Raw genomic sequence first — 13,551 nt, 5'->3', positions numbered from 1 at the left:
CCCCAGAGAGGGGAGCAGAAGGCAGGTCCATGTAGCTGGTGCAGAATGCATGATGGGGGAGTGGGGAGGAGCCAGCAGGGGCTTGACTTACAAGGGGGAGTCTGGGTGTGCCATTCAGAGAAGCCAAGCACTTCCCTAAAGCCACACAGCTTATAAGAGGCAAAGACAGATCCTGAACTCAGACCAGCCAACCACAATGTCCCTCCCTCGGCTCCCCAAGGTTACCTAATTGCTACAGAATCCAGCTGTGCAAACCGAAACCACAGAGCTCCTTATGCGAAAATGGTCAAGAATTTTCAGAAAGCAGCCACAGATCGTCACAGCAAGCGCAGACCCTCCGAATCGCCACAAGGCCAGAAACGCCACCTCGGGTCACCTGTGGGTGCATGGGCAGCGCTGGGGAGAGGCTCCACTGTGCCACCTCTCAGCAGCCACCTCTCAGGGCTGTAAGGAGAAAATTCGAGTGAAGCCAGAGCGCAGGGCCAGACACACAGTGCAGGCTTCATGATAGGAGATTTAATGCCTATTTGGGTTACTTCCCTTCCTTTTCAGTTCTTTGGGAAATTCTGGGTGTGGGCCTCCCTCCTCATCTCCCCTAATGGTTCATAAAGATGGAGGGGCGGTGGGGAGGACAGTCATTTAATCCCTGCTTGTGCACCCCGGGTGCCCAGCCTCGTATCAATGCAACAGTATTTAACTCCCAAGGGCGCAGCAAGCAAGATGTGTGCCCATTTCACGGATGAGAAAAGCGAGTCTGGCAGGGAGGGAATAAGGGGCCGCCTCACACAGCTAGGGAAGGCCTGTATCAGTATTCGAACTTAGTGCTCCTGCCTCCAAAGGCCAGTGGGAAAAGGGGAAAAGACCTGGACACGGCAGCCCCTCCACATCCCAGATCCCTCATTGTTGCCACAAACCCCAGCCGTTCACGCTTCCAGAACCCATACGTCAGGGGCAATTACCCACTTCTGACAATCAATTGGGCAGTGGGGCCAGGACAGGTGTGCAGCAGGATTTCATCAGTGATCTCAGTCCAGTGAGATGCTGCAGAGCCTAGGAGGTGGACGGATGTTCATGGACAAGCCAACGGCCCAACCTGCCTGATTTCTCCTGTTGCCTGGGGTCTGGAGCATGAATGAGGTTTTCAAAAGCGCCCGATTGTTCTCTGGGAGGGTGGGTAGGGGCTGCCTCAAGCAGCATCCTTGGCCCCGCCTGCTCGATGCCAGGAGCCCCACCAACCATGATGACCACAGATGTCCCCAGACATCATCCCGTGTCCCCTGGGAAGCAAAGTCATCCCTGGTTGAAAACCACTGCAGTAAACCCTACAGATACTGCAGGTGACCCAGCGCCCCAGCCCCGAGAGCAAACAGGTACATTCCGGAAAAGACAAGAGGCTAGGAACGGGTCCTGCAGACAGAAGATAATTCCCAGCCCTGCCCCTCGGGACAAGCCAGCTTCCTTCTGCACAGCATTTAATTTAAGTCAAGTTTATCATTATGACCAATATTAATATAATCAGGGCCAACGTCTATCGAGCGTGGACGCTGGCCCGGGCCTTGTTCTCAGCCCTCCTGTGAGTTAAGGCACTGCTGCCTTGAAATAACCCCTCAAGGCGGCTTACTTCTTAAACCCATTTAGCATCCCAGGAAACTGAGGCTTGGTGACGGCAAATGGGGTGTTGAGGTCCTGCAACCGGCAAATGGAGGTGTTTTAAGGAAAAGAATGATCTGAGAAGGTAAAATGGGGCAATTTCACAGAAAAAAATCTAGATGTCTGGGTTTTCTTGGAAAAACTGGCAGATCTGGCTATGGAGCCACTCAGGGCTGCCCGGGAGGCTGTGGGAACCCATTTGGTGCCCACCATCCCTTGGCATTATCTGCCCAGCCCTGACTGGCACTGGGGTTTGAAAATGATGTTCCTGACACTTCTTCCTGCCTCAGTTTCCCTCTCTGGCCTGGTGTGAGGATCCAGCCCACCTTTGAGCGCAAGGCCTGGCAAGCAGGCAGGCAGGCAGGCAGGCAGGCATGGCTGTGTGGCTTCGGGCAAGTTCCTCTCCCTCTCTGGGCCCTGGCCTGACAGCTGTTCTAATAGGTATGTCCCAAGCTCCTTGGTCTCCACTGAACCCAAGCTCTCAGGGGCCTTCGGCAAACTAGCCACATGTGTTGAAAATGCAATTCAAACTCCTCAGGACCCCACGTGGTCACCCGCATCTTGCTTCTGCTCCCCTCACCTCCTACAACACAGCTGCAGGTGCCCCCCTCCCAGCTTTGCACTTGTTCCTAAAACCCATTCTATTCAGAAGGACTCCCCCCCGATCCTCACCCCCCTGACCAAGTAGTGGCCCGGTGCCCTGCTGGGGGCCACCGGATTTCCAGTCTCAGCAGAACCCCACTGCAGCCCAGATTTTTCTTGCTTTTTTATGTACTCACTGTCTCCACCAATAGACTGCAGGGGCCAAGGGATGCAGGACCGAGTCTGCCTTGTTTTTGCTGTATCCCCAGAATTTCATGTTCATTTGCTTTTATTTAAAAAAAAAAAAAGAAAGAAAGAAAGGCAAAGAATGTACATAGCACTTTCTGTTTACCCGGCATATATTCGTTTCCATATTCTTCACGATACCCCTATCGTGAGTGAAGCAATGCCAAAGCCCCCATTTTACAGATGAGGAAACTGAGGCGTGCAGCAGCTATGTAACTAGTCCAAGGCTCTGCAGTCGGTCTATGTAAATAGTCTGATGCCCCACAGTTGGCAAGCAGCAGGGCTGGAATTCGAACCCAGAGCCTGGCTCTCCAGTTCTCTGGCAGCTGGTATTCAAGAAATACTGACTGACTGAATGAGTGAATTGGTAAGTGAATGAATGAACACTCACATACCAAGCTTATAAAGTGGTCGCTTTCCTGGGCGCCTCTCAGCAGGCCTGGAGTTGAAGCTGAGACTGAACAGCCCTGAATAGATACTGCCCTCCCCCCAGGCACTCACTCAGATCCACCGTGGACTCTGGAAGTCAGGGGCCACTGCCTGGGATCTCGGGGATGTCAGAGCCTCCCGAGGCAGCCACCTGCCCTCCCCGCCTGCCTCGTCTGGCCTCCCGTGGCTCAGATCCTGCCAGGCGTCTGGCCTGGTCCTGCCGCAGAAGTGGGGCGGCCTTGATTAGGCAGCCAGTGACGGGGAACGCCCCAGTTCGCAGTGGCTGAGTCATCCTGACATGTCTCCCAGGCTGGACCCCGTGAGGGGCTGAGCGCTGGGGGAGGGGGCTGCTGGGGAGCCCGTGCTGGCCAGGTCCCGCTACGAATCACCACATTACATATATTAACTCATTTATCCACCCAGCAACTTGAGGTAGACAGCACTACTCTTCCATTGTACAGATGTGAACATGGAAGCACAGAGAGGTTGAGCAACTCGCCCAGGTCACACAGCCAGTGAGTGGCAGAGCCGAGATTTAAACCCAAGCAACCTCAGGACAGTGTCCATGTTCTCACCCATACAGGAAGGCAGCTGGGAGCCCTAGAGTCTCCACAGTGACTCTCAGGTGCCACCAGCAGGTGAATAGTCATCAAAGCTACTTCTTTGATAATTGGGCAGAGCCCCTCTCTTGCCCAGGGGTTAAAACTTCAGGTTCTGGCAGCTGTTGGTCCTGGGTAAGATTTTTGGTTCTGTCACTTGTGGGCTGTGTGACCTCAGGCAGGTGAAGACTTCGCTCTGTGCCTCAGTTTCCCTGTCTGCAAAATGGGGCTCTGAGTATGGGAACCATGCTAACGGGGGGATGAGGGTTAAAGGTGATAAGGATGCTCTGAAGGTGCTTATTCATCACAGGGCCTGGCATGGGCACCAACTCCAAATAAGTCGGAGCCATTATTATCCCCCGACATCCCCTCATTTGCTGATCACGGGGTTAATTATAAACAGCATTAAATTATACACACACAGACGTGTCGACCTCCTTTCCCCAGAACCCCCAAATTTCCACCAACACTCAATTACCCACATGACAGTGTGACAATAGAGCATCTTTCCAGCCCCTCCCCACCAGCCCGTCTCCATCCGAAGGTCCCAGGCCTCTGCAGCTGTGGCCGCTACATGCCTCTTGGGGCCCGGCGTCGTAGGACGGATGTAGCCAGTGACACGCATCCAAGAGCCAAAGGGGCTTTACCTGCAGCATCTCATGCCCTGGCTCACCATGAAGCAGGCTGTGATTGCTCTATCTTAGAGATGAAGGAACACAGAGAGGTTAACCAACCAGCCCAAGTGTGCACAGCTCCGGCAGGGTGGGTGCTGGAAGTCAGGACCCCCAGAGCCAGAGGCATAACCTCATTTTGCAAGCGAGGAGGCTCCCACACAGGGAGGGGAAGGGGCAGAGGCGATGCCACACAGAGAAGGAGAGATAGGAAGGAGAGAGCCAGGGAAAAAAATCGGGATTCACAGTCTTCCTCGCAGGAGGGCAGGAGACTCCTGGCCTTCCGACAGAGGACTAGCGTAACAGTAGAGATTTCAAAAAGCAAATCAAAAAGCTCAAAAGCCGCAGGGACCACCCAGGGCTTTCTGGACAAAATCTGCCCCTTCAAAAAAGGATATTTACGGAAGTGGGGTCACTGTGACCCAGAAACGCAGGCTCCAAGCCCCGGACCGGGGTAGAATCTGTGGGAATGAGAAGAGAATGGGGATCCCAGAGAAAAACCTGGGTGTGTTTCGGCCTCCGCGGGCTCAGAGGGCGCCTGGGTCCCAGGAACAGCAGAGGGATTCCACGGCCAGCCCAGAATAGCACCAACCCCCAGGTCCAGCCTGGCCAGACCTGGGGGAGGGGCGGGGGGGTACCGGCAGCTCCACAGAGGAGAGGAGAAAGGAGAGAGACGAATAAAGCAACACGAAAGTCGAGGCCTGTCCGTGAGTCACTCCTACCCGCTTGTTAATTTTCGCCTTTGCAGAAGTGTAAGCCAATTGATTTTTCATGTTCCCCACGCACAAACCCCCACCCCCCGCCCCGCAACGCTTCTGAAATATCAGCCAAAGACAAGACAGAAATGGTACGTCGGGTTTCTTTCTTCTTTTTTTTTTTTTTTTTTTGAGTGTCTTTTCTTTCCTTAAAGAAAAAAGAGAGAATGGGGGAAAAACACACTATACTCGTAAACTGTGAGCTTCTAGAAAGCCAGAGGGGGTAACTAACTGGGCTGCAGGGTTAGGAGACCCAGAGGTCACCAATTCCTGTGCATCTCAAGGTACGATCTGCCTCTGTCCAGGCTGTCCGTCCTCTTGGTGACAGGGTAACACACACTTGAAATTCACCCACTCCCAGCACCCCATCTCCTCCAGCTACAAGAAAGGAGCTTTCTGGTTCCAGACTGGTCAGGTGCGGATGAGACAAAAATTTTAAAGCCATCTGAAAAGCCCTCCTGTCTTCTCCTCAGTGCAGTCATGTGACTTTGTCCACGGACCCACACGGGGTTTGGTGGGTTTGGCACCTGAATGCTGTACCAGGCACAGCAGTTATGCCTGATTCGTGTCCCCTCCAGTCCCCACGGGACAGGCTGCACCACTCTGCCTGGCGGGCAGCTGGGGTCTCTCCAAATACCACCCCGGGGGCACCTCTGGCGGTGGGGAAGGACAGAGCAAGGGCAACGCGCACCAGCTTCGCCAAGAGGGGCACCTCCTCCTTGCAAATTCTGGGAAGCAGAATGCCCACCCACGAGGGTGTGCTAGGAGGCTGTCCTGGTTGGAGAGGAAAGCCGGGTGGTGTCTCAGAGTCCTTGCCTAAGCCCCCTGCCTCCCTCCAGAAGCACAACCTGCCCCCCCACCCCCCCAGAAAGGGAGCCACGGCCGCCACGTGCTGGCCAAGCCCACTGCACTTCCCAAGAATCTTCCGCTGGCTCCGGATACTCTACAAATGGAACCTAATGCAGTCAGGGTGGGGCGGGGGAGGGGGAACTGCTTTCAGCTGAAAACATTAAGCTTTGTCAATTATACCCCAAACCCGCTGGGTTTATAAATACCCATCTTTATTTTTAGGGTTTTCCTCCCCAACCCGAATTCTCTCAATGCCCCCCTCCCCCCACTCACAGAGGCTGTACTAAAGTCACAGGAAGCAGGTGAACTTGGGGCCGCAGGGCACCGCGCCTCGGAGCAACATTGTCCCTGCCCATCCCTCCCTGGCCACCTCGCTGACCATCACTCGGGCTGGAGTGATCAGCAAAGCCACAGGTCTCCCAGCACCGGGCTCCTGGAAGCAACAGCTGAACGTGCGCTGTGCTCCAACACCAGTGACATGCAGCTCAGTGCCGACCCAGAAGGCAGGAGGAGAAACAGAGTCATCCCCAGAAAGCCGTTTGCTGAGGGGAGGTGGGTCTGCCTCCTGGACCAGTCCCGGGTCTAAGGAATGCCAGGCAGAGCGCCACACTCTGTGCAGCCGGACGAAGCAGAAAATGGGTGGATAGTGAAGGCTCCAGAATTGCACATCCCCCCTCAGATGCCACCCTAACCCTAACCCCTAAATCCCTGTCATCCAGGGAGCTTCTCCCCTTCCACCTGCTCCTGACTCCTCAGCCCAGAGTCACAGCCTGTGTTGAGAGATAAATGCCTCGTGTCTCCGAGTGGGGCTCATGGACACGCGAGGATACCCAGACCCCCTGGGAAGCAGGGGAAAAAGAAAGGCGCCTGGAATGCTCCAAGGGGATAGAAACAGAAGCATGGTCAGTGGGCGATGATTCCTGTGTGGGCAGCAGGCAGACCACTGGCTTGCAATGCCCCTCTCTCTGTGCCCACCACACACCAGGTCAGCGGCTGGCAAGGGACCCTGAAGGAGGAGAGTTCCCCCAGGGAGCCCAGTGGCACTCTACAATGCCACACCCTGGCCACACCAGAGTGACCTGTTCCCCCATCTCCTGCAGAGGGTGGGAATGGGCCAGGCATGGCCTCTCCTCTCAGGAAGGCCACTGACATGACAGCACCAGCCCCTGTCACCCCCCGGGGGGGCCAATGTCATTGGCTGGGTGGCAGGAATAGAAAAGCACATGAGCTCACCAGGCAGGCCGGGTCTCCCGCGACGTTTTGTTTGCCTGAGCCCAATTATACCAACTCTCAGGGCAATCGAGTATGGCGGGTGGCTGCCCCCGGGGGCTGGGGGGGCCCGGGCCCCACGAAGAAGTGCACAGTCATGGTGAAGGTGCCCCCCGGGCCTGGGCAGAGGGCAAGACAAAGCTTACCAAAGGGGGAGACTGGAGACTCGAAAGAAGGCATCAAGAGATACCCTTTGGAGGGCATAGTGGGGAGGCAGGGAGGGGATCCAGCTAGAGACCCAGGCCCAAGTTGGTGGGCTCTAGGATTTGGGGGCAGGAAGCAGCCACCCCCGGCCCCAGCTGCTTGCTTTCCGCAGCCAAAGTATCAGCTGGCAGAGGAAGACTAGAGAGCTGAGGGACAGAAGGCAGGCGAGATTGGCAGGGGGAGGGGGGCACAAAGGAAGGGGAGCCTGGGAGGGGGAGGGGAGCTATGCAAATGGCAGAATCGACCGAGTCCCTCGGCCATTAATAAAAGCTCCAGCAGCAGCTGGTATCACAGGAGTAGAGGCGCAAGCTGGCTCTCTCTTCTCACCGGTGGAAGGCGGCTCAGAGGGGGAAGCAGGGTGCCCCAAACAAAAGGGACCCACGTCCCCTGTACCCTAGGAACAGCAACAGGGGGGAACATAGAGGCAAGGCCAGAATCCAGCAGCCAAAGTCCGGAGGGAGGCCTCTGGGGGCTGGGAGCGGGGATCCCTGTCCTCGGGACCCACGGGGGACCCTCTGGCTTTGTCCCCACTTCTTAGAGTCTTAACGCCAGGCCTGGACACCTCAGACAAGCACCCTTCACCAGCTGTTGGCCAGGCTGCTTTTTCAGGGGTTTGACCAGAGGTAGAAGGACCCCACGCTCAGAATGAGGACTCCTCCCGGGATGGAGACGGGAAGAGGACTGGGGAATCCCAGCTGAGCCCGAGAGGGGGAGGGGAGGCACCTCCCAGATAGATGTACTGGGGAGGTTTGTTAATTTGGGGGATGAGGACCCAAGGGGGGGCTAAATTTGAGGAAGGGTTGCGGAGAAAGGGACCCTCTCAAAAACTGCATATTTACGGGGCTACTAGAGGAGAATCTGAAACCGGGGGAAGGGGTCACTAAGGAGGAGGTTCCAGATTTGGGGGGTGTGGCTGAAAAAGACTCCAGTTTGGAGGAGGGTGACTCTCTGATTTGAGAATTTTGGAAAGCAGCTGAAGGGGAGTTCTCCAGTTTAGGGAGGTTTCATGAGGGGACGTGTCCAGGACTTGGGAGAGGGTGCTAAAGAGGGATCATAAATTTGGGAGCGATTTCTATAACGAGCAGTGAACTTGGCCGCAGCGTGGCCGAAACCCTTGCGCCGAGAGTACGGGTGCTCTAACTCGGGGGATGGGGCGGGGGGGGGGACTCCCGTCCGGGCAGGTCCCCCCACCGCGCCCCGCGCCCCCTTCAACCTGGTTCTGACAGCTCCGCCCCTGGGATGACGTCACCGCCCCTCCCCCCAGCCCCTGAGGGGGCTCCCGGGGCGTGCAGAACCCGCGGGACTGGCAGCTCCAGGGGCGGCTTCCCCTCTCCCGGGATCCCCACGGGGCCCCCAGAGCGGAGGGGAGGTCGGGCGCCGGGCGCGCGCGTCCGTCGGTCCGCCAGAGTCCCTGGGGCTGGGGGCTGAGCCTTGCCCCACCTGGGGGGCTGGGAGGGGGCGCTGGGGCCGCAGAAGGGTGGGGCAAGGCCAAGGTAGCGGAGGGGCGCCCCTCCAAAGGATACACGAGGCCGGGAGGGCGCTAGGAGGAGACTGTGTTGAGTAGGGGGTCTCCAAGGGGAGGAGGACTGGAGAGCCAAGGCGGCGGGCACAGCAGCCGCCCTGAGCTCACCGGCCAGTCCGTCCCCCTCGTTCCCACCTGAAGCCACCTGTCCCGGACTGGTCTCCACTCCGGGGCGCCCGGGCGCCCCTCACCCCCAGCACAGCGCCCTCTGCCACCAAGACCCGCCCGGGGAGCCTGGCCGGGCGCCGCCGGGACCAGCACCCGCTCCGCACACACACGCGTCCCCCCTCCGCGCCTTTGCCCCGCCCGCAGCCCGGGGTGGTGCAGCCGGCGGCGCTGGGCAGCTTCCAACGCCGCGCTCCGGGCGAGTCCGGCCCAGCCCCCTCTCCTGCCACGGCGAAGCCCCCAGCCCCGCCCGCCAAGCCCTCCCCGCGGCCCCTGCCCGCCTCGGCCCAGGCTCTCGGGGACGTTGTTTGGACGCAGCTTGCCGGGAGCCGCGGCTGGGCGTGCAGCCGGCTGCAGCGGAGCATCCTCCGAGCACAATGGCCGTGCAGGCTTCCCCGGCACAAAGCCGGCGCGCTGCCCACTCTGCTGCCTCCGAGACCCCCACTGGAGCACCTGCATTTTTAAAAATCGGATTCACGATATTTTCCCTCTCTTTACCTGGAGGCTGGCTGGGCTGGGCTCCCCCGGCTCTGGTCCGCTTCACATCCTGGCTGTTGCATGGGATCCGAGCGGAGCCCGAGCGCCAGCGGCTCGCGGCGTGCGCGCGCCGGCCGGGCTGCCGGGCGGGCGGCGCGAGGACACTCACTGCGGCTCGCGCTCCCCTCGCGCCGGCTCGCGCACCCCCCCAGCCGGTGACGTCATCCCTTCCGCCGGCGCCGCCGCCGCCGCCGCCGCCGCCGGCCGGGGGCGGGGCCAGGACGGGGCCGGCCCGTGCGCGTCACTGCGCAGCCGCGCAGCTGCCACGCCCTCTGGCCAATGAGGCGGCACGGCGAGGTCACGTGGCCCGGGGGCGTTTAAAGGGCTGAGGGAGCACGTGGGGCGTGGGGCTTCGCGGGACACGTGGGTGGCGGCGTCAGCACACTGGATCTCTCTGGTCAGGGGTCTGCCCCCTAGCCGCAGGGCGCTTGACACAAAGGCCACGAACTGCTCTAAACTCTGCCGTGGCTCCCCAGTGCGTTTCAGATAAAATCCAGCGTCCTCTGTGAGGCCCGCCTCTCTGCGTTCGCACCCATCACTCTGTCTCCAGGTGTCCATACCCGAGCCAAGCCAGCGTCTTACAGTTCTTCCAACCTGCTCACTCCTGACTCAGGACCCTTGCCCCTGCTGTTCCTTCACCTGGAATAGTCTTCCCACAAGATCTTTCCCGTCTCTGCTCAACTGGCAGCTCCTGGAGAAGCCCTCTTTGACAATGGCCGTTAGCCATCTCACGTTTCATCCTCTATCCCACCATCCTGATTTTATTCTGGTAATGTTAGAGTGTGACTCCGTGAAGCCTGGAGATCCCTGTGTATGGTTGCATGGATGAGGGAATGGATGAGGGAACATTTCCTGCAGAGTAAGCACGTTACAAACATCTCACCTAATTACTATCCCCTGCTGCCCTTGAGTTGCAACAAACCACAGTAGGAACCCCAGTTCAGACACTGTCTTGCTGTGTGGGGTCTGTCTCAGCTTTTCCACTTGCAAAATGGGTTTGCCTCTCTGGGTCTCAGTTTCCCATCTGTGAAATGGGGCAAGGTGGCCCCTGCTCACAAAAGAGTGTAAGGATGAGGTGTGATACTCTGCCTGCCTGGCCTGTAGTTGGTGCCTGAAAATGGGCTAATGAGAAAAAAAAGAAAGAAAAAGAAAAGGGAGGATTACCACGGAAGGTGGAAGAGATCAAAGACACCAAACAAGATTGCACATCAAATGGTTGTTTTCTGAACTGGTTTGAAGCATTTTATTTCTTCAAGGTAGACATTTGGAGAGAGCCTCATGCCTACAAAAGGACTCAAGTTTTGAATTTGGGGATTTTTTCCTCTAAAATCGTTGATTCATTCATTCCTGGCCAAAGATACAGATATAAACAAAAGGCATTAACCCTGGGAACAAAATGAGAAGGCGGAAGTCATAAATAGGAGAAGAGAGAGGAGAGAATGAATAATTAAACAAGGAACCTAAATTAAGCTCGGAGTTTCCCAGCGGCCAGTGCAGCGGCCAGGTTTGCAGAGCCTATTTTGTCCTTCCTGGCTGTGTGACCCTGACCCAGCCATTGACAATCTGACCTTGGTTTTTTCATCCAAGCAATGGGGATGCAACCTCATCTTGAAGGATCAAATGGGATGGTCTGTGCACAAACGCTGAGCTGATCTGAGGTACACAATAGGTGCTCAAACCTTACATGCTTGATGGAGGCAGAGTGAAATGAGGTTGCTAGCTCTGGAGGGGATGGACATGGCATGAGCCACACTCAGCCCTGCTGCCGGTTAGGAGCAAGACTTTGAACAAGTCTCTCTGAGCCTCAATGTTATCTGCAAAAAAGTTACAACCATATCTACTTCTGGGAGTTCTTGTGAGTGGCAAAGGAAAACAAATGTAAAATATGGTTCAGACTATGCTCAGGAAACCCATCTATTCAGGCCATCAATCTGTATGCCAGGCTGTTTTAACGGCTGGGGCACAGAAGTAAACAAAACAGGCTAAAAAATTCCCACCCTCCAAGAGTTAAGAGTCCAGTGGAGGAAACAGACAATATCTCACTTGGGGTAAAAACCCAAGTCCGCTTGCAGTGCACAAGGTCCTGCACTGCCTGCCCCCATTACCTCCCTGCCTCACCTCCTCCATCCCCCTTGCTCATTCCACTCCACCCATAGTAGCCTCTTCACTGTTCCCTGCAAACATCAGGCACAGTCCAGCCTCAGGGCCTTTGCACTGGCTATTCCTTCTGCCTAGGATGCTGTTCCTCCTGCTCTTACCCAAAGCCAGCTCCTCCTCACCCCTCAAGTCTCTGAGAGACCCTCCCTGACCATTCTGCCAAAATTTATCTTCATCTCAGTACCGGATTATTTATCACAATTTGGAGTGATTTATATTTTGGGCAGTTTGCTTATTTTCTATCTCCCCTCTTTATCTGTGCCTCAGTTTGCCCATCTGCCAATGGGGGATGATAATAGTCTCTTTCTCCTAGAGTTGTTGGGAGGTGAAATGAATTATCTCCTCTAGATGTAAGAAAGGATTGCTTGATAAATCTGACTGCTGTCAGTGGGAAAACTGGGATGGCTGGCCAGGTGATCGTAAAAATCAATGCAAGGAGAACAGAACATTCTAGTCTGATATTGTTGCAGCCTCTGGCCAGCCCCAGAGGGATGACAAGTGTCAGAAAGGCATTAAGTTTCCAGTAATACCAAACCAAGACTTCCTGCAAGCCAAAGGTTGAAGAGATAAGAGGAGGAAATGTTCTCCCTGGGGGCATGGCTTAAGCCTCAAAGTTCCACACTGTGGAAAATGCTAGAATTGGGAGATGGGGCGTGGTAGGCTCTGGGTCTCTTTTGTGTCTGCCAACCATGGGACTGGCAAGCTGTCAATGTGACTCATTGTTTGTTGGGTGAAAAGTTCAGTAAGTGAACATCTCTACCTTTTGCAGGAAAGAGGTGGTCTCTCTCCACCCTTCCACCCTCCTCCTCTTCCCTGCCAACACAACCTCTGCCCCAGCATCTCCCAGAACCTGGTAATTAGCTTCATTGTGTTTTTGTTGAGACAACTCCAAGGGAACCATCAACTGCCCATCACGGTATATACACAGGACTCCTCATGCCAAGTTCAGGAATGTCTGCACAGAACCCAGCCTTAAATTCTTGCAAGCCTGGTCCAAAACATCTCCCCTACAACTTTGTTCTATGTCAGAGATTCCACTATCTTTGTACATTCCTTCAAATTAAACATTCCCCTCCCCACCTCTGTCTCCAAGATCACATCAGATGCCAAAGAGAAAAAGGACAGGTGGAAACACCCCTTTTGATGACTGCCTGCTCTTAACTGGGTTCAATGTGGGGCTCCTTTGGTGGTGGTGGGGGTTCCCTGATTTAGTTTATCAGGTAAGTTTTGGGATTCTGGAGTCAGAGAAACATGGTTTCAGATCTTGCCTGTGGCACTTAACGAGATTCAACATCCCTTCACGATAAAACACTCAACAAACTTGACATAGATCTGATAAAGTGCATCTATAGCTAACATCATACTTAATGGTGAAAGACTGGATGTTGTCCCCCTAAGATCAAGAACAAGACAAGGATATCTGCTCTTACCAGTCCTATTCAACATTGTGCTGGAGGTTATTGCCAGGTAATTAAGCAAGAAGATAAAATAAAAGTCATCCAGACTGGAAATGAAGAAGTAAATCTCTATTTGCATGACATCATTTTGCAGATAGAAAATCCTGAGGAATCCACTATAAAACATTAAAACTAGTAAACAAGTTCAGCAAGGCCGCAGGATGCAAGATCAATCCACAAAAATCCATTGTATTTCCTAAGCAGAGGCAATAAACAAACACAATGAAATTAAGAAACCAATTCCATTTGCAATTGATCAAAAAGAATAAAATACCTAGGAATACATTTACTGAAAAATGCAAAACTTATACTATGGAAACAAGATGTTGCTGAGAGAAATCAAAGATGACCTAAATAAATGGAAAGACATACCATGTTCATGGATTGGAAGACTTAATATTGTTAAGATGGCAACATTCCCCAAATTGATTTATAGGTTCAACCTAATCCTTATCAAAA

The 13,551-nt window shown here is 55.0% G+C and overlaps 1 protein-coding gene across 1 annotated transcript in view; it reads right to left on the bottom strand.

Annotated features, from left to right (window-relative positions):
• The window catches only part of PTPRS (protein tyrosine phosphatase receptor type S), a 96,512-nt gene extending 86,919 nt beyond the window's left edge, over positions 1 to 9,593 (bottom strand). The window contains exon 1 of the mRNA XM_032465835.1: positions 9,440 to 9,593. The gene's annotated coding sequence lies outside the window, so the exon portion shown is untranslated. The remainder of the gene's footprint in view (positions 1 to 9,439) is intronic.
• Between the last annotated feature and the right edge of the window lie 3,958 nt (positions 9,594 to 13,551).

The sequence above is a fragment of the Camelus ferus genome, chromosome 22, assembly GCF_009834535.1.
Source record: "Camelus ferus isolate YT-003-E chromosome 22, BCGSAC_Cfer_1.0, whole genome shotgun sequence".
In the NCBI taxonomy this organism is placed as follows: Eukaryota; Metazoa; Chordata; class Mammalia; order Artiodactyla; family Camelidae; genus Camelus; species Camelus ferus.
The sequence above is the reverse complement of the archived record's forward strand: the minus strand, read 5'-3'. Positions and strand labels throughout refer to the sequence as shown.